At 41.9% G+C, this 22,824-nt stretch overlaps 4 non-coding genes across 4 annotated transcripts; all 4 read right to left on the bottom strand.

The window, feature by feature from the left end:
• Positions 1-3,439: 3,439 nt before the first annotated feature.
• LOC130315885 (U2 spliceosomal RNA) lies at positions 3,440-3,630 on the bottom strand. The gene has a single exon (XR_008863314.1). It is a non-coding gene; the product is annotated as a U2 spliceosomal RNA (small nuclear RNA).
• A 2,100-nt stretch (positions 3,631-5,730) lies between these two features.
• Positions 5,731-5,921, bottom strand: LOC130315883 (U2 spliceosomal RNA). The gene has a single exon (XR_008863312.1). It is a non-coding gene; the product is annotated as a U2 spliceosomal RNA (small nuclear RNA).
• Positions 5,922-19,070: 13,149 nt separating this feature from the next.
• Positions 19,071-19,261, bottom strand: LOC130315882 (U2 spliceosomal RNA). Its single transcript, XR_008863311.1, has one exon. It is a non-coding gene; the product is annotated as a U2 spliceosomal RNA (small nuclear RNA).
• A 2,104-nt stretch (positions 19,262-21,365) lies between these two features.
• Positions 21,366-21,556, bottom strand: LOC130315881 (U2 spliceosomal RNA). Its single transcript, XR_008863310.1, has one exon. It is a non-coding gene; the product is annotated as a U2 spliceosomal RNA (small nuclear RNA).
• Positions 21,557-22,824: the final 1,268 nt, after the last annotated feature.

The following is a 22,824-nucleotide window of genomic DNA, read 5'->3' as shown; positions in this document are numbered from 1 at the left end:
CTCGTTCTCATACCTATCAGCTCATCTGGCGTCCCGGTCACCATGGTAATGTGTCATGTGATCAAATAGTAAGTGAAAAAATATAAAGATAAGAAAAAATATAAAGATAAGAAAAAAATGAACCAAAATAAAATTAAATAGTAAAATTAATAAAATTAATCAAAATGAGAATGGGACGGTCTAGTTATTTCAAATATTCATACAGATCCCACATATACATTGAGACGTGTGGCTGCAGACCCGAGTAGCGGGCACAATGAAGTGTCCACACTCTGATCCGCTGGAGCACGGCATCCAGTGGTAGCCATAGTCTGAGGTCACCACTGCAACCAGCTCTCTATTCCACCACATATGTCCTACTCCTAGGTTAAAGAGGGGGACTGTAATTAGATTATTGGAACTGCGTCCAGATATGACTCATCCCATAGCTGTTGGCAACAGCACAATTAAAAAAATAAAAAAATAATAAAAAAATAATAAAATAAAAATAAAACAAATAAATAATTGAAAAATAATACTAAAAGAAAATATAATGAAAAAAATATAAATAATATGGGATAAAAAAATAAGGAATAGAAATAAAAATTAAAATAAAAAATGAAAAAAAATGAAAAAAAATGAAAAAAATAATAAAAATTAAATAAATAAACAAGATACTAAATAAAATTGTGTATAATAATATGGTGTACTACATATATGATGTGTATATCAAAATTAATGGATAACACATATGTAATATACATCCCCGACTTCCGACAAAAAATATATATATATCAAACAATAACTAGATTAAGTGTTATTTATTGTAAATGAATAAACGGAACATTTTTATATAAACGTGAGTGACAATAGTCCCCTCCGGTTACTGCAAAAAAGAAGAAAGAGAAAGAACAAGGTTAATAATATTTTCTAAAAGGAAATATTCCAAAAATCTTAATAGTCATATCACTTGTGTTGTATACACCGGTTTACATGTAACACAACTCAGAGAATGTCCAGGACTTATTACCTGCCTAACACCCTATGTGAAATTTTGAAATCAACATTTAAACCATAAGGTCTCAAAGAATTAAGAATATAAATCCACTTAAGTTCAAGTCTTTTCAGACGTCCCTGCCTGTCACCCCCTCTTTTCAAAGGGGGTACATGGTCTAAGACCATGAATCTCAGGTCCCTTTCACTATGTGCAAGATCTGTAAAGTGCTTAGACACCGGGAGGTCAAGTTTATTCTTACGAATTGAGTATCTGTGTTGGTTCAGTCTAGTCTTGAGGTCCCATGTGGTCTCCCCCACATACAGGAGACCACACGGGCACCACAAGACATAGACGACAAAAGACGTGCTACATGTAAGATATTGTCTGATGGGGAAAACTTGTCCTGTGGACGGATGACAAAAGGACTCACCCTTTGCCATAAGTCCACAGTTGGTACAGGATCGACAGGGGAAGCTTCCCCTTCTAAAAGTGGTAAGGTACTGTTGGCCACTCCTTTTGGTAGACATATCCGCTTTTACCAACTTATCTTTCAAGTTGGTAGGTCTCCTATAGGCCATAATGGGAGGTGACTTCAATTCTGGACTATGTGTATATCCCTCAAGTAAATTCCAGTGTTTCCTAACAATTCTGCCAATCTCAGGGGAAAGATCATTGTACGTGGAGACAAACGCTATACGGGGATTTGTAGGTATCCTACTCTGTCCCGACATGAGTCCCCTTTGTGTCCTGTCAATTCTGTCCTTTTGTCTCACTATTAATCCCACAGGGTATCCCCTATTCTTGAAATTTTGAACCATTCTGTCCAGGGCCTTATCGTATTTTTCTTCCGAATCCGTGACCCTCCTTGCCCTCAGCAATTGGCTATAGGGCAAGGAGTTCACCATGGATCTGGGGTGACAACTATCGAATCTTAGCAGTGTATTGCAATCAGTATCTTTTACATAGAGATCTGTAGTCAAATGGTTTCCCTGTATCGTCACTAACACATCCAGAAAGCTCACCGAAACATAAGAGTGGGTCAAAGTGAAGCGAATGTCTGGGTCCTGTTCATTAAGGTAGTCCTGGAAAGATAATAAATCAGTCAGTGTTCCAGTCCAAATCAAGAATACATCGTCTATGTATCTCCACCACTCCAGGATAAACCTGGAGTGGTGGGACACATAGACGTAACGTTCTTCAAATTGCGACATAAAGATGTTGGCATACGTTGGCATACGTTCTTTTTTAAGGGGTGCTGTTTCTTTTGGATTATATATATATATATATATATATTTCTCCGCCGAAATCACTTTTAAACCCATTTCCACCTTTTTTTCCCTTCTCTTCCTCTTACTTTTTTTTCACGTTTTTTTACGTTTTTCTCCTTTTCGCCTCTTTTCTGGGCGTATTATTCTTCTTTTTCTTCTTTTTTTTCGTCTAATGCATACCCCATCAGTGCAGCAATGCTTATTCAATACCGCCAGCAGATGGAGACACTGGGGGATAATTTTCTAAGGATTTATACTGATTTTTCCTGTCTGAATTTGTCGCACAGAAAGTTGCAGGCCAAATATGTGTGACATTTCTGCGACTTTAGCTTCTAGAGCATTTTTACAACATTATACATAGGTGCTGAATACATAAAAAGCGACTGTTCAGCGACAGACAAGTCGCATCGGCTGAAAGTAGGCCAGAATGTCAGTCCATGTTGGAGCAGGTTTAGATACAGTCTAAAGTATAGATCTCAAAGTCTGTGCACAGAATTTAGCAAGGGCCTCGCACCTTCTGATGCATCAGGTAGGTGCACAATAGCATAGCCTAACCCTCTGTACTTGGTCTATATTGATGCGGGACATAGACAGCCAGCTGATGACCAATCCATTAGTGCAATGGATGGCTGGAAGCATTTGTCTTTGCCTTTGCAATACCACAGAAGCAATGCATGGTCAATGTACAGCAATGACACACCTGTGTGAACAGCCAGGAGACCCCCCCCCATGTTATGTTACATAGTTACATAGTTAGTACGGTCGAAAAAAGACATATGTCCATCAAGTTCAACCAGGGAATTAAGGGGTAGGGGTGTGGCGCGATATTGGGGAAGGGATGAGATTTTATATTTCTTCATAAGCATTAATCTTATTTTGTCAATTAGGAACATTCAGCACCCACCCGCTATCAAGGCAGCTGCCTATCATGTCATGCCCTACCTGCACAGGTGTGCTGGCTACTCAAGTGATCCAATTAAGGAGGCCATTTAGTCAGCAGCAGCAGAAGTCCTGTGCCTGGACGCTCCAACAGCGGCCAGACACAAGCAGAAGCAGAAGCAGCAGAAGCAGCAGCAGCACCACCTTTTGTTTTTTGGCTGCAGCAGCAGCAGCAAGGCCCACAGGGCTGGCTAGCTGGCTAGCCAGCAAGCAGGTAGCAATGAAAGTAGGAATCTTTCTTTTTAACCCTGTAAGGGGGTGGTGCACTGTACCCGAAGATACTGCCATATCGGGTCAATGCATAGGGCGACGGAAGCAAGCTTCGAAATCGGCCCCCGTTCTCAAAAATCCATTTAATATATGGTCCCCAGATAGGGGACGTATCAGATATTAAACTGATAAGAACAGATACTACACTTGATCTTAGCCAAAAGGCCGAGAAGCGATAACCGTGAAAGGGGCGGGCCCAACAAGGTCCCCTTCATGGGCACTATCACTGCTTGCTGTCAGGGAGGCTGCCAGACAATTTTCCATGCACACTCTGGGCTGGGGGGCAGTCAACCACCAGTACACACAGCAGAACCTAAACCCATACCATTATTGCTAAGCAGCAAGACAGGGGCCCATTGCACTCCCACGGGGCCTTTTTAAATGCAATCCATAACCCGGATTTGCCAGGAACCCTTCTTACTCCTCCTACTTGCATGTGACACTGGGCTTAGGATCTGCATAGGAAACACACACACAAGCACACACCTACCTTTGTTGCCTGCAGATGCCTCCTTGGCTGTCCCCAAACGGTATCAAACCAACACCCACGGGAAGCTGTAAGCATAGAGGACATGCCTGCACCCCATTGGACTTACCTGTGTGGGTTAAATCCGGGTTATTTGACAACCTATGGCGGTGATGGTTCTGCTCAGGCAGAGCAGTGCTGATGCTCCTCATAAAGCTGTCGCTGCTGTGAAGGTTCTAGGTGACATCACAAATCCCTATGGTTACATACACAACAAAGCTGGGTTGTTGTTGTTTACACTCTGCAAGGCCTGTGGAAGTGAGTGACATCATAGCACTGTAGTTCTGAGGGTTCTAGATGGATGCAACAATCTCCTGTTGCTTCTATGAAGGCCATAATAGACGACATCACCAAACAGCTCCATAGTCACATACACAGCAAAGGAGAGATGTTGTTTACACCTAGTGATGTCAGTGGTATTGAGTGACATCACAGCACAGTGCTAAGGCTCCTGGGCCTGGACACAGCAGCGGCTGCAATATCTCAACGGAGAATACGTTTATATATATGTGTGTGTGTGCGCGTATATATATATATATATATATATATATATATATATATATATATATATATATATATATTTCTCCGCCGAAATCACTTTTAAACCCATTTTCACCTTTTTTTCCCTTCTCTTCCTCTTACTTTTTTTTCACGTTTTTTTACGTTTTTCTCCTTTTCGCCTCTTTTCTGGGCGTATTATTCTTCTTTTTCTTCTTTTTTTTCGTCTAATGCATACCCCATCAGTGCAGCAATGCTTATTCAATACCGCCAGCAGATGGAGACACTGGGGGATAATTTTCTAAGGATTTATACTGATTTTTCCTGTCTGAATTTGTCGCACAGAAAGTTGCAGGCCAAATATGTGTGACATTTCTGCGACTTTAGCTTCTAGAGCATTTTTACAACATTATACATAGGTGCTGAATACATAAAAAGCGACTGTTCAGCGACAGACAAGTCGCATCGGCTGAAAGTAGGCCAGAATGTCAGTCCATGTTGGAGCAGGTTTAGATACAGTCTAAAGTATAGATCTCAAAGTCTGTGCACAGAATTTAGCAAGGGCCTCGCACCTTCTGATGCATCAGGTAGGTGCACAATAGCATAGCCTAACCCTCTGTACTTTGGTCTATATTGATGCGGGACATAGACAGCCAGCTGATGACCAATCCATTAGTGCAATGGATGGCTGGAAGCATTTGTCTTTGCCTTTGCAATACCACAGAAGCAATGCATGGTCAATGTACAGCAATGACACACCTGTGTGAACAGCCAGGAGACCCCCCCCATGTTATGTTACATAGTTACATAGTTAGTACGGTCGAAAAAAGACATATGTCCATCAAGTTCAACCAGGGAATTAAGGGGTAGGGGTGTGGCGCGATATTGGGGAAGGGATGAGATTTTATATTTCTTCATAAGCATTAATCTTATTTTGTCAATTAGGAACATTCAGCACCCACCCGCTATCAAGGCAGCTGCCTATCATGTCATGCCCTACCTGCACAGGTGTGCTGGCTACTCAAATGATCCAATTAAGGAGGCCATTTAGTCAGCAGCAGCAGAAGTCCTGTGCCTGGATGCTCCAACAGCGGCCAGACACAAGCAGAAGCAGAAGCAGCAGAAGCAGCAGCAGCACCACCTTTTGTTTTTTGGCTGCAGCAGCAGCAGCAAGGCCCACAGGGCTGGCTAGCTGGCTAGCCAGCAAGCAGGTAGCAATGAAAGTAGGAATCTTTCTTTTTAACCCTGTAAGGGGGTGGTGCACTGTACCCGAAGATACTGCCATATCGGGTCAATGCATAGGGCGACGGAAGCAAGCTTCGAAATCGGCCCCCGTTCTCAAAAATCCATTTAATATATGGTCCCCAGATAGGGGACGTATCAGATATTAAACTGATAAGAACAGATACTACACTTGATCTTAGCCAAAAGGCCGAGAAGCGATAACCGTGAAAGGGGCGGGCCCAACAAGGTCCCCTTCATGGGCACTATCACTGCTTGCTGTCAGGGAGGCTGCCAGACAATTTTCCATGCACACTCTGGGCTGGGGGGCAGTCAACCACCAGTACACACAGCAGAACCTAAACCCATACCATTATTGCTAAGCAGCAAGACAGGGGCCCATTGCACTCCCACGGGGCCTTTTTAAATGCAATCCATAACCCGGATTTGCCAGGAACCCTTCTTACTCCTCCTACTTGCATGTGACACTGGGCTTAGGATCTGCATAGGAAACACACACACAAGCACACACCTACCTTTGTTGCCTGCAGATGCCTCCTTGGCTGTCCCCAAACGGTATCAAACCAACACCCACGGGAAGCTGTAAGCATAGAGGACATGCCTGCACCCCATTGGACTTACCTGTGTGGGTTAAATCCGGGTTATTTGACAACCTATGGCGGTGATGGTTCTGCTCAGGCAGAGCAGTGCTGATGCTCCTCATAAAGCTGTCGCTGCTGTGAAGGTTCTAGGTGACATCACAAATCCCTATGGTTACATACACAACAAAGCTGGGTTGTTGTTGTTTACACTCTGCAAGGCCTGTGGAAGTGAGTGACATCATAGCACTGTAGTTCTGAGGGTTCTAGATGGATGCAACAATCTCCTGTTGCTTCTATGAAGGCCATAATAGACGACATCACCAAACAGCTCCATAGTCACATACACAGCAAAGGAGAGATGTTGTTTACACCTAGTGATGTCAGTGGTATTGAGTGACATCACAGCACAGTGCTAAGGCTCCTGGGCCTGGACACAGCAGCGGCTGCAATATCTCAACGGAGAATACGTTTATATATATGTGTGTGTGTGCGCGTATATATATATATATATATATATATATATATATATATTTCTCCGCCGAAATCACTTTTAAACCCATTTCCACCTTTTTTTCCCTTCTCTTCCTCTTACTTTTTTTTCACGTTTTTTTACGTTTTTCTCCTTTTCGCCTCTTTTCTGGGCGTATTATTCTTCTTTTTCTTCTTTTTTTTCGTCTAATGCATACCCCATCAGTGCAGCAATGCTTATTCAATACCGCCAGCAGATGGAGACACTGGGGGATAATTTTCTAAGGATTTATACTGATTTTTCCTGTCTGAATTTGTCGCACAGAAAGTTGCAGGCCAAATATGTGTGACATTTCTGCGACTTTAGCTTCTAGAGCATTTTTACAACATTATACATAGGTGCTGAATACACCAAAAAAGAGAAAAACCAACCTACTATAACAAGCAGGTGGGGGTGCACCAACTAAATGGGAACGCCGAAAATGTGTATCAAATAGTGCACACAAAACATGAAATCATGATAAATCCATATACTTTATTAGATACAAAAAGTTAAAAATATACATAGAAAAGTGCAGAGTACATAAAAAGGGCACTGAATCACCATGGAAGGGTAGGTATGAGTCATAAAGCAGAAAAGTGTATAAATAACAGGCAATGCGGGTAGTAAATGCAAGGAAACCTTAGTATGGGACTGTGACAAATATAAGTCAATAAAGAAAAGGACAGAGCCCCATACCTAATCAAGAATGCCAGACCATACCTACCTACCCCAACGATCGTTTCGCTTCTAAAGTGCTTCCTCAGGGGGTGTGACTATCCTAAGAAACAGCCTACCTTATATCTGGCCAGACAACCACTCACATACATCCATCCAGATTGGCACGCTGACCAGCCAATGACAATACCTAAGATTAACAATAAGATGACGCCCACAGAATAGTAATAGCGCCAGAATGAAAGTGGACTGGCCAGGGGGACCAACTAACCAGTTTCCGGAACGCTAACTGCGTATTTCCGGACAGAAGGTGTCACATGATCAGTTCCGATCATGTGATGGAACAGCATAATTGGCGCATGCGCGCCACCGGGAAGGAGACATTGAGGTGTGGGTCGCGTGTGGGCCAGACACGTGACCCAGACCGGATAAGGCAGAGCGCAAGCGCAGCAATGGACACGGCGCATAGAAAAAGACCGGAACAAGTAAAAAATAATGCGGTCAAAAGAAATGAGCGGCGCGCGTCATAGAACGCCCACTCTGATCACGTGATACCATGGTCATATGATCGGAGGGACAAGGGCGCAGGCGCAATAGTGCAAGTGACATGCAAGGTAAAGTGAGAAGAGAATGAATAGGTGAGAAGTGCTGGAGAGTGTGAAATAGGTGAATAAAGAGAAAAAGTGAACAAACAGTGTAAAAATGCACACAAATATATAAATGTGTATATAAAAAATGTGTTAAAAATTAAAAACATTATGAATGTGTAATGTGACACAATAATGAAATGTATATGTGAAAGATAAAATGAAATATAATTAATAGGTGAGGTGCAACGGATGGGTATGTAAATGATCTATAGTGTATGAATGAACAATAAAGGTGTAACCCATACCTAATGTGAAAATGGTGTAACGTGAATGAGTGAGTGAGTGTGTTATATAATTGAAACATAGAATAACATGAAATATGAAAAAGTAAAAAAATATAAAAAAATATACAAAAATGTTAAAATAAAAAGGTCTGGCAAATCTTGTGGGTAAAAACATAAAATATTAAATATTAAGATGGCATGGGCCTAATACTAATAATTAATAACATACATAACATTAATAATAGCATTTTAATGATGGACGGATGGTGACTTGTTGACACTGGATGGTCGGATGGATGGAGACTTAAAGATATAGGAACAAAGGCTGTGGAAAAAATTTTTAAAAAAAGAAAAGGAGAGAAAAGAAGAAAAAGAGAAAAAAGATTAAAATCAAATCTAAAACCAATAAAAACAAAGTGTGAGAGCCGTAACTAGGACAGTCACATTTTAAGGGACCAAGTCAGCTAACTATATAATAAGTGTCCAAAATACATGTAGTGCCGGAGGGATTAGTGTGACAGAAAATGTCTCACAGAAAAGGAGCAAAGCTCAAGGAGTCATTGAGACCGAGGGGCTGAATAGTTTTGAGTTTAAAAATCCAATAAGCCTCTCTTTGTGCCAATAATTTTTTCCAATTCCCACCTCTCAGCCCTGGGAAGACACGGTCAATACCTCGAAATTGGAGGCCGGATGGATCACTTTGATGGTGGAGCTTGAAGTGTTGTGGTATAGTTGTTAAGGTTGTGATATCTTCTTCATCTTTGGCCGATAAGATACCCAAGACATGCTCGCGGATCCTCCTTTTGAATTCCCTTGAGGTAAGTCCTATATAGATCAAACCACAAGGACAGGTAGCATGATATATGACTCCAACAGTATTACAAGAAATGGTATGTGTGATTTTGTATTGTTTCAATCTTTTTGAGTCCCAAAATTGTGTATCAGGAACCAAATTACAACAAGCCACACAGGATCCACATGATTTACAGCCCCATTTCGGACCTTTGGAGCCAAATAACCGTTGAGGTACATTGCCCACATGATGACTATGTACCAAGACATCTCGTAGGTTGGTTGCTCTTTTGTAAGTGATAGACGGATGGGGGTTCAAATATAATTTTAAGATCGGATCCACCGTCAATATGTCCCAATATTTGGACAAAATTTGCTGAACCTGCCTTGATTGTGAGTTATATGTTGTTATAAACCTCACCTGGTTATCATTATCCCTTGGGGGTCTTTGTTGTAGTAGAGAATCACGATTTGAATATTTGGCTCGTTTATATGCCTTCTTAATACATGCTTCGTCATATCCACGATCACGAAATCGTTGGCTTAGGTCCCTGGCTTGTACCTCAAAAGACTCCATGGAAGAGCATATTCGACGGGCCCGTAGAAATTGCCCAACTGGAATGCTTTGGATCAACTTGGTAGGATGTGCAGAATCCGCATGCAGAAGTGCATTAGTAGAGGTAGGTTTCCTGTATAGATTAGAATGTAAGAGACCGTTATCGTCCACCGTAAATAAAATATCCAAGAATTCCATATCCACTCTACCACTTTTGGACGTCAGTTTAATATTCAATTGGTTATTATTCAGGTCCTTAATAAACTGCTCCAAATCATCCTGGGAGCCTTTCCAGATCATGATGATGTCATCAATATATCTAGCCCATAGGTGGACCTTGTCCACCTGTGGGCATGGATGAGTGAGAAAGATTTCTCTTTCCCAGGCCCCCAAAAATAGGTTTGCATATGAGGGCGCACATGCAGCCCCCATTGCGGTCCCCTGTGTTTGAAGATAGATGGATTGGCGGAAATAAAAATAGTTATGAGTAAGGGCAAAAGATAGTAGATTGGTAATAAACTCACCAATATTTCCGGGGAAATTCGACATCAAAAAGGAAGATCTAACAGCTCGAATACCGTCCTCATGGCGAATCGATGTGTAAAGGGATTCAACATCACAAGTTACGATCAGCATGTCAGGATCCAGATGAAGTCCCTCTAGACGTCTAAGGGCATCTGTCGTATCTTTGAGATAAGATGGTAGCACATAAACCATTTGTCTAAGAATGTGGTCGACCAATTTGCATATTTTGTCGCAGATGTTATTGCGACTTGACACAATGGGTCTACCCGGGGGTGATGTAGGATGTTTATGAATTTTAGGTAAGAGATACAGTGTTGCCACTGTCGGATGAGGAACCTGCAGATACTCGACTTCCTTCTCAGTAATAATGCCTTGTGATCGTGCTGTAATCAGGATCTCCTTTAATTCTGCTTGAAATTTAATGGTGGGATTAAATGTCAGTTTACGGTAACAGTTGGGGTCACGTAGTTGTTTAAACACCTCCTTTTCATAGAGGGGGGTCGGCCATATCACAATATTACCCCCCTTGTCCGAAGGTTTAATCACAACGTCAGGCAAAGATCTTAATTCCTTGATAGCCTGCCGTTGTGCAGGGGTACAATTGTCGAAGTTATGGTTCACTGACATATTTTCGATTTCCTTAGCAACCACTTGGACAAACAGGTCGACATTAGAATTCAGTGTCAGAGAAGGAAATTTACCTGACTTGGGGATCAGTGTTGGTGGAAACCAGTCATCATCATGAGGATTACTCTCGGTATGCAGATCTTCCAAAATTTGTAAAGTGGCGATATCTTCCCTTGTGGTGCAGATGGAAGAGGATGTGTTATGGTGAAAGAGTTTCTTAAAAATCAATTTTCTTGCAAATAGATGTAAGTCCTTAATTGTGCCAAAAATGTCAACGCTAGATGTTGGGGAAAAAGAAAGGCCAAGTTTCAGTACCCCAAGTTGTATTTCAGACAATGAGTGTTTAGACAGGTTAATTACCTTAAGTGAGGATTGCTGGGAATCAGCATGATTAGGGCCACGGGATCGTCCACGTCTATCTGGTCCTCCATAATTATCCTTTTTGCGTTTTTGAGGTTGATGGAAACCCCGCTGAATCCCTACTGTAGAAGAATCAGATTCTCCACCATATGAGATATTAGAGGAGACAGAACTACTCCTAGAACGGGAACTGTTAGTTACATTAGTGGCATATTTCCATTTGTAAACTTTTTGATTTTGAAAGTCCATCTGATCTCGGTGAAATTTCTTAGCTTTAACAGCTTGTATCTGTTTTTCCCACGTATCTTGTGCATCATCAAGTTCTTTCTTAAATATTTCCATTTCAGGTGTGGTAAGACTATCCTGAATGGATTTGGTTACACCCTCTATTTCCAAAGTAAGTTCGGTCAAGCTTCTATTATTGAGGTCTATAATTAATTGCAAAAACATCATAGAACATTTGTTACTGACCTCCTCCCACTTAGAGCTAAATTCTTCATCTTGACGTCCATATGCTGGAAATGTTTGAATGCGTAGACCACGTGGAATGAGGTTCTTGGATACATACTGTTCAAGTGTAGATTTGTTCCACCAGATTCTCATGCGCTTATGTAGAAGATTACGTAAAAGTATTTTGTTGGACTTTAAAGGTTGCTGACCTGGTCCCGAATCCATAGAAGAATCAGTGCCAAAAAGATTTGCTACCTGGGTATGCCAGGTGGCTTCACGACTTGTAAAATCCATATCTGGAAAAGAACCTGTATGTACACAACACACAGGGAAATTAACACCAAAAAAGAGAAAAACCAACCTACTATAACAAGCAGGTGGGGGTGCACCAACTAAATGGGAACGCCGAAAATGTGTATCAAATAGTGCACACAAAACATGAAATCATGATAAATCCATATACTTTATTAGATACAAAAAGTTAAAAATATACATAGAAAAGTGCAGAGTACATAAAAAGGGCACTGAATCACCATGGAAGGGTAGGTATGAGTCATAAAGCAGAAAAGTGTATAAATAACAGGCAATGCGGGTAGTAAATGCAAGGAAACCTTAGTATGGGACTGTGACAAATATAAGTCAATAAAGAAAAGGACAGAGCCCCATACCTAATCAAGAATGCCAGACCATACCTACCTACCCCAACGATCGTTTCGCTTCTAAAGTGCTTCCTCAGGGGGTGTGACTATCCTAAGAAACAGCCTACCTTATATCTGGCCAGACAACCACTCACATACATCCATCCAGATTGGCACGCTGACCAGCCAATGACAATACCTAAGATTAACAATAAGATGACGCCCACAGAATAGTAATAGCGCCAGAATGAAAGTGGACTGGCCAGGGGGACCAACTAACCAGTTTCCGGAACGCTAACTGCGTATTTCCGGACAGAAGGTGTCACATGATCAGTTCCGATCATGTGATGGAACAGCATAATTGGCGCATGCGCGCCACCGGGAAGGAGACATTGAGGTGTGGGTCGCGTGTGGGCCAGACACGTGACCCAGACCGGATAAGGCAGAGCGCAAGCGCAGCAATGGACACGGCGCATAGAAAAAGACCGGAACAAGTAAAAAATAATGCGGTCAAAAGAAATGAGCGGCGCGCGTCATAGAACGCCCACTCTGATCACGTGATACCATGGTCATATGATCGGAGGGACAAGGGCGCAGGCGCAATAGTGCAAGTGACATGCAAGGTAAAGTGAGAAGAGAATGAATAGGTGAGAAGTGCTGGAGAGTGTGAAATAGGTGAATAAAGAGAAAAAGTGAACAAACAGTGTAAAAATGCACACAAATATATAAATGTGTATATAAAAAATGTGTTAAAAATTAAAAACATTATGAATGTGTAATGTGACACAATAATGAAATGTATATGTGAAAGATAAAATGAAATATAATTAATAGGTGAGGTGCAACGGATGGGTATGTAAATGATCTATAGTGTATGAATGAACAATAAAGGTGTAACCCATACCTAATGTGAAAATGGTGTAACGTGAATGAGTGAGTGAGTGTGTTATATAATTGAAACATAGAATAACATGAAATATGAAAAAGTAAAAAAATATAAAAAAATATACAAAAATGTTAAAATAAAAAGGTCTGGCAAATCTTGTGGGTAAAAACATAAAATATTAAATATTAAGATGGCATGGGCCTAATACTAATAATTAATAACATACATAACATTAATAATAGCATTTTAATGATGGACGGATGGTGACTAATTTCCCTGTGTGTTGTGTACATACAGGTTCTTTTCCAGATATGGATTTTACAAGTCGTGAAGCCACCTGGCATACCCAGGTAGCAAATCTTTTTGGCACTGATTCTTCTATGGATTCGGGACCAGGTCAGCAACCTTTAAAGTCCAACAAAATACTTTTACGTAATCTTCTACATAAGCGCATGAGAATCTGGTGGAACAAATCTACACTTGAACAGTATGTATCCAAGAACCTCATTCCACGTGGTCTACGCATTCAAACATTTCCAGCATATGGACGTCAAGATGAAGAATTTAGCTCTAAGTGGGAGGAGGTCAGTAACAAATGTTCTATGATGTTTTTGCAATTAATTATAGACCTCAATAATAGAAGCTTGACCGAACTTACTTTGGAAATAGAGGGTGTAACCAAATCCATTCAGGATAGTCTTACCACACCTGAAATGGAAATATTTAAGAAAGAACTTGATGATGCACAAGATACGTGGGAAAAACAGATACAAGCTGTTAAAGCTAAGAAATTTCACCGAGATCAGATGGACTTTCAAAATCAAAAAGTTTACAAATGGAAATATGCCACTAATGTAACTAACAGTTCCCGTTCTAGGAGTAGTTCTGTCTCCTCTAATATCTCATATGGTGGAGAATCTGATTCTTCTACAGTAGGGATTCAGCGGGGTTTCCATCAACCTCAAAAACGCAAAAAGGATAATTATGGAGGACCAGATAGACGTGGACGATCCCGTGGCCCTAATCATGCTGATTCCCAGCAATCCTCACTTAAGGTAATTAACCTGTCTAAACACTCATTGTCTGAAATACAACTTGGGGTACTGAAACTTGGCCTTTCTTTTTCCCCAACATCTAGCGTTGACATTTTTGGCACAATTAAGGACTTACATCTATTTGCAAGAAAATTGATTTTTAAGAAACTCTTTCACCATAACACATCCTCTTCCATCTGCACCACAAGGGAAGATATCGCCACTTTACAAATTTTGGAAGATCTGCATACCGAGAGTAATCCTCATGATGATGACTGGTTTCCACCAACACTGATCCCCAAGTCAGGTAAATTTCCTTCTCTGACACTGAATTCTAATGTCGACCTGTTTGTCCAAGTGGTTGCTAAGGAAATCGAAAATATGTCAGTGAACCATAACTTCGACAATTGTACCCCTGCACAACGGCAGGCTATCAAGGAATTAAGATCTTTGCCTGACGTTGTGATTAAACCTTCGGACAAGGGGGGTAATATTGTGATATGGCCGACCCCCCTCTATGAAAAGGAGGTGTTTAAACAACTACGTGACCCCAACTGTTACCGTAAACTGACATTTAATCCCACCATTAAATTTCAAGCAGAATTAAAGGAGATCCTGATTACAGCACGATCACAAGGCATTATTACTGAGAAGGAAGTCGAGTATCTGCAGGTTCCTCATCCGACAGTGGCAACACTGTATCTCTTACCTAAAATTCATAAACATCCTACATCACCCCCGGGTAGACCCATTGTGTCAAGTCGCAATAACATCTGCGACAAAATATGCAAATTGGTCGACCACATTCTTAGACAAATGGTTTATGTGCTACCATCTTATCTCAAAGATACGACAGATGCCCTTAGACGTCTAGAGGGACTTCATCTGGATCCTGACATGCTGATCGTAACTTGTGATGTTGAATCCCTTTACACATCGATTCGCCATGAGGACGGTATTCGAGCTGTTAGATCTTCCTTTTTGATGTCGAATTTCCCCGGAAATATTGGTGAGTTTATTACCAATCTACTATCTTTTGCCCTTACTCATAACTATTTTTATTTCCGCCAATCCATCTATCTTCAAACACAGGGGACCGCAATGGGGGCTGCATGTGCGCCCTCATATGCAAACCTATTTTTGGGGGCCTGGGAAAGAGAAATCTTTCTCACTCATCCATGCCCACAGGTGGACAAGGTCCACCTATGGGCTAGATATATTGATGACATCATCATGATCTGGAAAGGCTCCCAGGATGATTTGGAGCAGTTTATTAAGGACCTGAATAATAACCAATTGAATATTAAACTGACGTCCAAAAGTGGTAGAGTGGATATGGAATTCTTGGATATTTTATTTACGGTGGACGATAACGGTCTCTTACATTCTAATCTATACAGGAAACCTACCTCTACTAATGCACTTCTGCATGCGGATTCTGCACATCCTACCAAGTTGATCCAAAGCATTCCAGTTGGGCAATTTCTACGGGCCCGTCGAATATGCTCTTCCATGGAGTCTTTTGAGGTACAAGCCAGGGACCTAAGCCAACGATTTCGTGATCGTGGATATGACGAAGCATGTATTAAGAAGGCATATAAACGAGCCAAATATTCAAATCGTGATTCTCTACTACAACAAAGACCCCCAAGGGATAATGATAACCAGGTGAGGTTTATAACAACATATAACTCACAATCAAGGCAGGTTCAGCAAATTTTGTCCAAATATTGGGACATATTGACGGTGGATCCGATCTTAAAATTATATTTGAACCCCCATCCGTCTATCACTTACAAAAGAGCAACCAACCTACGAGATGTCTTGGTACATAGTCATCATGTGGGCAATGTACCTCAACGGTTATTTGGCTCCAAAGGTCCGAAATGGGGCTGTAAATCATGTGGATCCTGTGTGGCTTGTTGTAATTTGGTTCCTGATACACAATTTTGGGACTCAAAAAGATTGAAACAATACAAAATCACACATACCATTTCTTGTAATACTGTTGGAGTCATATATCATGCTACCTGTCCTTGTGGTTTGATCTATATAGGACTTACCTCAAGGGAATTCAAAAGGAGGATCCGCGAGCATGTCTTGGGTATCTTATCGGCCAAAGATGAAGAAGATATCACAACCTTAACAACTATACCACAACACTTCAAGCTCCACCATCAAAGTGATCCATCCGGCCTCCAATTTCGAGGTATTGACCGTGTCTTCCCAGGGCTGAGAGGTGGGAATTGGAAAAAATTATTGGCACAAAGAGAGGCTTATTGGATTTTTAAACTCAAAACTATTCAGCCCCTCGGTCTCAATGACTCCTTGAGCTTTGCTCCTTTTCTGTGAGACATTTTCTGTCACACTAATCCCTCCGGCACTACATGTATTTTGGACACTTATTATATAGTTAGCTGACTTGGTCCCTTAAAATGTGACTGTCCTAGTTACGGCTCTCACACTTTGTTTTTATTGGTTTTAGATTTGATTTTAATCTTTTTTCTCTTTTTCTTCTTTTCTCTCCTTTTCTTTTTTTAAAAATTTTTTCCACAGCCTTTGTTCCTATATCTTTAAGTCTCCATCCATCCGACCATCCAGTGTCAACAAGTCACCATCCGTCCATCATTAAAATGCTATTATTAATGTTATGTATGTTATTAATTATTAGTATTAGGCCCATGCCATCTTAATATTTAATATTTTATGTTTTTACCCACAAGATTTGCCAGACCTTTTTATTTTAACATTTTTGTATATTTTTTTATATTTTTTTACTTTTTCATATTTCATGTTATTCTATGTTTCAATTATATAACACACTCACTCACTCATTCACGTTACACCATTTTCACATTAGGTATGGGTTACACCTTTATTGTTCATTCATACACTATAGATCATTTACATACCCATCCGTTGCACCTCACCTATTAATTATATTTCATTTTATCTTTCACATATACATTTCATTATTGTGTCACATTACACATTCATAATGTTTTTAATTTTTAACACATTTTTTATATACACATTTATATATTTGTGTGCATTTTTACACTGTTTGTTCACTTTTTCTCTTTATTCACCTATTTCACACTCTCCAGCACTTCTCACCTATTCATTCTCTTCTCACTTTACCTTGCATGTCACTTGCACTATTGCGCCTGCGCCCTTGTCCCTCCGATCATATGACCATGGTATCACGTGATCAGAGTGGGCGTTCTATGACGCGCGCCGCTCATTTCTTTTGACCGCATTATTTTTTACTTGTTCCGGTCTTTTTCTATGCGCCGTGTCCATTGCTGCGCTTGCGCTCTGCCTTATCCGGTCTGGGTCACGTGTCTGGCCCACACGCGACCCACACCTCAATGTCTCCTTCCCGGTGGCGCGCATGCGCCAATTATGCTGTTCCATCACATGATCGGAACTGATCATGTGACACCTTCTGTCCGGAAATACGCAGTTAGCGTTCCGGAAACTGGTTAGTTGGTCCCCCTGGCCAGTCCACTTTCATTCTGGCGCTATTACTATTCTGTGGGCGTCATCTTATTGTTAATCTTAGGTATTGTCATTGGCTGGTCAGCGTGCCAATCTGGATGGATGTATGTGAGTGGTTGTCTGGCCAGATATAAGGTAGGCTGTTTCTTAGGATAGTCACACCCCCTGAGGAAGCACTTTAGAAGCGAAACGATCGTTGGGGTAGGTAGGTATGGTCTGGCATTCTTGATTAGGTATGGGGCTCTGTCCTTTTCTTTATTGACTTATATTTGTCACAGTCCCATACTAAGGTTTCCTTGCATTTACTACCCGCATTGCCTGTTATTTATACACTTTTCTGCTTTATGACTCATACCTACCCTTCCATGGTGATTCAGTGCCCTTTTTATGTACTCTGCACTTTTCTATGTATATTTTTAACTTTTTGTATCTAATAAAGTATATGGATTTATCATGATTTCATGTTTTGTGTGCACTATTTGATACACATTTTCGGCGTTCCCATAGGTGCTGAATACATAAAAAGCGACTGTTCAGCGACAGACAAGTCGCATCGGCTGAAAGTAGGCCAGAATGTCAGTCCATGTTGGAGCAGGTTTAGATACAGTCTAAAGTATAGATCTCAAAGTCTGTGCACAGAATTTAGCAAGGGCCTCGCACCTTCTGATGCATCAGGTAGGTGCACAATAGCATAGCCTAACCCTCTGTACTTTGGTCTATATTGATGCGGGACATAGACAGCCAGCTGATGACCAATCCATTAGTGCAATGGATGGCTGGAAGCATTTGTCTTTGCCTTTGCAATACCACAGAAGCAATGCATGGTCAATGTACAGCAATGACACACCTGTGTGAACAGCCAGGAGACCCCCCCCATGTTATGTTACATAGTTACATAGTTAGTACGGTCGAAAAAAGACATATGTCCATCAAGTTCAACCAGGGAATTAAGGGGTAGGGGTGTGGCGCGATATTGGGGAAGGGATGAGATTTTATATTTCTTCATAAGCATTAATCTTATTTTGTCAATTAGGAACATTCAGCACCCACCCGCTATCAAGGCAGCTGCCTATCATGTCATGCCCTACCTGCACAGGTGTGCTGGCTACTCAAATGATCCAATTAAGGAGGCCATTTAGTCAGCAGCAGCAGAAGTCCTGTGCCTGGACGCTCCAACAGCGGCCAGACACAAGCAGAAGCAGAAGCAGCAGAAGCAGCAGCAGCACCACCTTTTGTTTTTTGGCTGCAGCAGCAGCAGCAAGGCCCACAGGGCTGGCTAGCTGGCTAGCCAGCAAGTAGGTAGCAATGAAAGTAGGAATCTTTCTTTTTAACCCTGTAAGGGGGTGGTGCACTGTACCCGAAGATACTGCCATATCGGGTCAATGCATAGGGCGACGGAAGCAAGCTTCGAAATCGGCCCCCGTTCTCAAAAATCCATTTAATATATGGTCCCCAGATAGGGGACGTATCAGATATTAAACTGATAAGAACAGATACTACACTTGATCTTAGCCAAAAGGCCGAGAAGCGATAACCGTGAAAGGGGCGGGCCCAACAAGGTCCCCTTCATGGGCACTATCACTGCTTGCTGTCAGGGAGGCTGCCAGACAATTTTCCATGCACACTCTGGGCTGGGGGGCAGTCAACCACCAGTACACACAGCAGAACCTAAACCCATACCATTATTGCTAAGCAGCAAGACAGGGGCCCATTGCACTCCCACGGGGCCTTTTTAAATGCAATCCATAACCCGGATTTGCCAGGAACCCTTCTTACTCCTCCTACTTGCATGTGACACTGGGCTTAGGATCTGCATAGGAAACACACACACAAGCACACACCTACCTTTGTTGCCTGCAGATGCCTCCTTGGCTGTCCCCAAACGGTATCAAACCAACACCCACGGGAAGCTGTAAGCATAGAGGACATGCCTGCACCCCATTGGACTTACCTGTGTGGGTTAAATCCGGGTTATTTGACAACCTATGGCGGTGATGGTTCTGCTCAGGCAGAGCAGTGCTGATGCTCCTCATAAAGCTGTCGCTGCTGTGAAGGTTCTAGGTGACATCACAAATCCCTATGGTTACATACACAACAAAGCTGGGTTGTTGTTGTTTACACTCTGCAAGGCCTGTGGAAGTGAGTGACATCATAGCACTGTAGTTCTGAGGGTTCTAGATGGATGCAACAATCTCCTGTTGCTTCTATGAAGGCCATAATAGACGACATCACCAAACAGCTCCATAGTCACATACACAGCAAAGGAGAGATGTTGTTTACACCTAGTGATGTCAGTGGTATTGAGTGACATCACAGCACAGTGCTAAGGCTCCTGGGCCTGGACACAGCAGCGGCTGCAATATCTCAACGGAGAATACGTTTATATATATGTGTGTGTGTGCGCGTATATATATATATATATATATATATATATATATATATATATATATATATATATATATTTCTCCGCCGAAATCACTTTTAAACCCATTTCCACCTTTTTTTCCCTTCTCTTCCTCTTACTTTTTTTTCACGTTTTTTTACGTTTTTCTCCTTTTCGCCTCTTTTCTGGGCGTATTATTCTTCTTTTTCTTCTTTTTTTTCGTCTAATGCATACCCCATCAGTGCAGCAATGCTTATTCAATACCGCCAGCAGATGGAGACACTGGGGGATAATTTTCTAAGGATTTATACTGATTTTTCCTGTCTGAATTTGTCGCACAGAAAGTTGCAGGCCAAATATGTGTGACATTTCTGCGACTTTAGCTTCTAGAGCATTTTTACAACATTATACATAGGTGCTGAATACATAAAAAGCGACTGTTCAGCGACAGACAAGTCGCATCGGCTGAAAGTAGGCCAGAATGTCAGTCCATGTTGGAGCAGGTTTAGATACAGTCTAAAGTATAGATCTCAAAGTCTGTGCACAGAATTTAGCAAGGGCCTCGCACCTTCTGATGCATCAGGTAGGTGCACAATAGCATAGCCTAACCCTCTGTACTTTGGTCTATATTGATGCGGGACATAGACAGCCAGCTGATGACCAATCCATTAGTGCAATGGATGGCTGGAAGCATTTGTCTTTGCCTTTGCAATACCACAGAAGCAATGCATGGTCAATGTACAGCAATGACACACCTGTGTGAACAGCCAGGAGACCCCCCCCCATGTTATGTTACATAGTTACATAGTTAGTACGGTCGAAAAAAGACATATGTCCATCAAGTTCAACCAGGGAATTAAGGGGTAGGGGTGTGGCGCGATATTGGGGAAGGGATGAGATTTTATATTTCTTCATAAGCATTAATCTTATTTTGTCAATTAGGAACATTCAGCACCCACCCGCTATCAAGGCAGCTGCCTATCATGTCATGCCCTACCTGCACAGGTGTGCTGGCTACTCAAATGATCCAATTAAGGAGGCCATTTAGTCAGCAGCAGCAGAAGTCCTGTGCCTGGACGCTCCAACAGCGGCCAGACACAAGCAGAAGCAGAAGCAGCAGAAGCAGCAGCAGCACCACCTTTTGTTTTTTGGCTGCAGCAGCAGCAGCAGCAAGGCCCACAGGGCTGGCTAGCTGGCTAGCCAGCAAGCAGGTAGCAATGAAAGTAGGAATCTTTCTTTTTAACCCTGTAAGGGGGTGGTGCACTGTACCCGAAGATACTGCCATATCGGGTCAATGCATAGGGCGACGGAAGCAAGCTTCGAAATCGGCCCCCGTTCTCAAAAATCCATTTAATATATGGTCCCCAGATAGGGGACGTATCAGATATTAAACTGATAAGAACAGATACTACACTTGATCTTAGCCAAAAGGCCGAGAAGCGATAACCGTGAAAGGGGCGGGCCCAACAAGGTCCCCTTCATGGGCACTATCACTGCTTGCTGTCAGGGAGGCTGCCAGACAATTTTCCATGCACACTCTGGGCTGGGGGGCAGTCAACCACCAGTACACACAGCAGAACCTAAACCCATACCATTATTGCTAAGCAGCAAGACAGGGGCCCATTGCACTCCCACGGGGCCTTTTTAAATGCAATCCATAACCCGGATTTGCCAGGAACCCTTCTTACTCCTCCTACTTGCATGTGACACTGGGCTTAGGATCTGCATAGGAAACACACACACAAGCACACACCTACCTTTGTTGCCTGCAGATGCCTCCTTGGCTGTCCCCAAACGGTATCAAACCAACACCCACGGGAAGCTGTAAGCATAGAGGACATGCCTGCACCCCATTGGACTTACCTGTGTGGGTTAAATCCGGGTTATTTGACAACCTATGGCGGTGATGGTTCTGCTCAGGCAGAGCAGTGCTGATGCTCCTCATAAAGCTGTCGCTGCTGTGAAGGTTCTAGGTGACATCACAAATCCCTATGGTTACATACACAACAAAGCTGGGTTGTTGTTGTTTACACTCTGCAAGGCCTGTGGAAGTGAGTGACATCATAGCACTGTAGTTCTGAGGGTTCTAGATGGATGCAACAATCTCCTGTTGCTTCTATGAAGGCCATAATAGACGACATCACCAAACAGCTCCATAGTCACATACACAGCAAAGGAGAGATGTTGTTTACACCTAGTGATGTCAGTGGTATTGAGTGACATCACAGCACAGTGCTAAGGCTCCTGGGCCTGGACACAGCAGCGGCTGCAATATCTCAACGGAGAATACGTTTATATCTATGTGTGTGTGTGCGCATATATATATATATATATATATATATATATATATATATATATATTTCTCCGCCGAAATCACTTTTAAACCCATTTCCACCTTTTTTTCCCTTCTCTTCCTCTTACTTTTTTTTCACGTTTTTTTACGTTTTTCTCCTTTTCGCCTCTTTTCTGGGCGTATTATTCTTCTTTTTCTTCTTTTTTTTCGTCTAATGCATACCCCATCAGTGCAGCAATGCTTATTCAATACCGCCAGCAGATGGAGACACTGGGGGATAATTTTCTAAGGATTTATACTGATTTTTCCTGTCTGAATTTGTCGCACAGAAAGTTGCAGGCCAAATATGTGTGACATTTCTGCGACTTTAGCTTCTAGAGCATTTTTACAACATTATACATAGGTGCTGAATACATAAA

Source organism: Hyla sarda, unplaced genomic scaffold (assembly GCF_029499605.1).
Source record: "Hyla sarda isolate aHylSar1 unplaced genomic scaffold, aHylSar1.hap1 scaffold_189, whole genome shotgun sequence".
Classification (NCBI taxonomy): Eukaryota; Metazoa; Chordata; class Amphibia; order Anura; family Hylidae; genus Hyla; species Hyla sarda.
This window is presented reverse-complemented; position numbering and strand designations above follow the sequence as displayed.